The 2,127-nt window shown below is 48.0% G+C and overlaps 1 pseudogene; it reads right to left on the reverse strand.

Moving 5' to 3' along the window:
* Window positions 1-204: 204 nt before the first annotated feature.
* LOC138200130 (ammonium transporter Rh type B pseudogene) lies at window positions 205-1,650 on the reverse strand (annotated as a pseudogene).
* Window positions 1,651-2,127: the final 477 nt, after the last annotated feature.

Genomic DNA, 2,127 nt, shown 5'->3' on the forward strand with positions numbered 1-2,127 from the left:
TTGATTAATAATAATAATAATAATAATAATAATAATAATAATAATAATAATAGTAATAATAATAATAATAGAATGTAAACACTACTTTAGTTGCACAGTGATCAGTGTCACTTCTGCGACACTGCAAAACTTTCAGGTGAATAACATTGGAGTATATTTGTGATTACCATAATTTAAAGTGAATCCACAGTGACTAAAAAAACCTCAGACTTTGGAGTTCATAGATTTCATTTGTCCCTTTTCGTCGTGGCTCAGGGGGGTCTTGACTGCCTCTAATCGGTTAAAGTCGGAGGGCACGTCGAAGAAAAGCTCATCATCGAAGCAGTCCTCATCCGACGGCGACGCCATGAACGGCAGCTTCAGGACCAGCCCGGTGAGCAGCCCGCCGCATGTCGACGCTGCGATGGTGGAGAAGATAGCTGCGACCTGGAACAGAGCTTGCTCCTGTGCGGTACGTCCCAAGCCCGGCTTCAGCCCGGGAATCAGCTGCTGCAGCTCGAGCAGCTTGGGATCCCCCTGAGGTGGAGCGCGGTGGGAGAAGATCTGGTACATGCTGGGCCCGTAGGTCTCCTCGGTGGCCAGCAGGATGGCACAGATCCCCGCTGTGGAGGATATGAGGCCAGTGAGCCCGTGGAGATTGTGAATGCCGCACTGGTCTTGGATCTTCAGGCGTTTGGCCAAAAAGGGGGTCAGGTATCTGTAACCGAAGAAACAGGCGGTGCAGCCCATGATGCCCAGGGTGTATGCAGCCGCAGGGGAAATCATCATGTCCACAGAGGCCCCGACTGTCACTCCACCTGCCAGAGTGACATTCTGGATATCAGCCATCGTGAGCTTGCCTCTCTTATTGAACACCGCAGACAGAGCGAAGGCCGTGAGGGTGGATGAGCTCAGACCTATAAAAGTGTGGAGAATCGCTCTGTGTTGGTCGTCACCCTTTAATGTCAGAGCAGAGTTAAATGACGGCCAGAACACCCAGAGGAAGAGGGTTCCCAGCACACACAGGATGTCAGACTGATAGCTGGTGATCTCTTTAGCGTGTCCATCATTCAGGCTCGGGCGATACAGCACAAATGTCACCCCCAGACCAAAGTAGCAGGCGAACAGGTGAATAAGGATACTGCCGCCTGCATCGTTGATCCTAATGTACTTCAGCACAGCCCACTCTGTCACAGAAAAGAAAGGGATCTCTAGCAAAGCCATGACCAGCAGCTGGACAGGACTGGTCTTCCCGATCACGGCGCCGAAGGAGATGAGCACCACAGCACAGGCGAACTCTGCATTCAGCAGGTTGACGACCCCCAGGTGAATTTTACCGTTGTAGTAAAACTGGAAGAAACCTTGAATCAGGATGGCCCACTGGATCGCGAACGTCGCCGTGAGAAAGTTGAAGACCATTCCACTGAAGCCGTAGAACCTGAAGAAGGCCAGCAGGCAGCCGAAGCCCACGAAGATCATCACCTGCACGTCAGCGAAGTAGGGGTAGTCTCGATACAGGGAGTTCTCCATCGGGATGGTCTGGTTGTTTTGCAGCTTGGCGTTGGCATTGTCATCATAAGTGACAAACAAAGCATAAAGAACCAACATTACAACCTCCAGCACTAACACAAGCCCTGGTAGGCGCACCCTGAGACTTGTAGATGCATTCATGTTGATGCGCAGCTTGAGTCCACTCAGTTTCCTCCAAGCTGCAGCAACATCCCTTTTATACGTCTATTTGATGAGATAAGAGCGTCTCATAGTATTGGGCAAGGAGCTTGACCCCGTATAGGACAGTTATTTATTGCAGCACCTCGAGTGAGGAATGTACTTTCATCTCTGATTAACCAGAATTGCCGTCTCTTGTCCCGTTGCTGTTTGCCATCACAGTCCTTTTTAAAATTAAGTTTCTGAAAGTAAATTATGATTTAAATGATTTAGGGAGAATAAAAAGAAAAGAAGTTTGAGTTGCTTTTACACAACATAAAACAACCTGTGAGGGAAACCTGTGTACATGTTAAGGTTTATCTTTGCATTGCATCGAGTACGTTGTGATTACCATTTCACCGCTATCAGTTCACGTAACAGAGGCAAAAGTAAGATTTATGACTTTTTCTTTGACTTATTGATTTTCTGATAATGATCAGG

Source organism: Embiotoca jacksoni, unplaced genomic scaffold (assembly GCF_022577435.1).
Source record: "Embiotoca jacksoni isolate LCO1_2020_lvr unplaced genomic scaffold, fEmbJac1.0.p SCAF_1, whole genome shotgun sequence".
Lineage (NCBI taxonomy): Eukaryota > Metazoa > Chordata > Actinopteri > Embiotocidae > Embiotoca > Embiotoca jacksoni.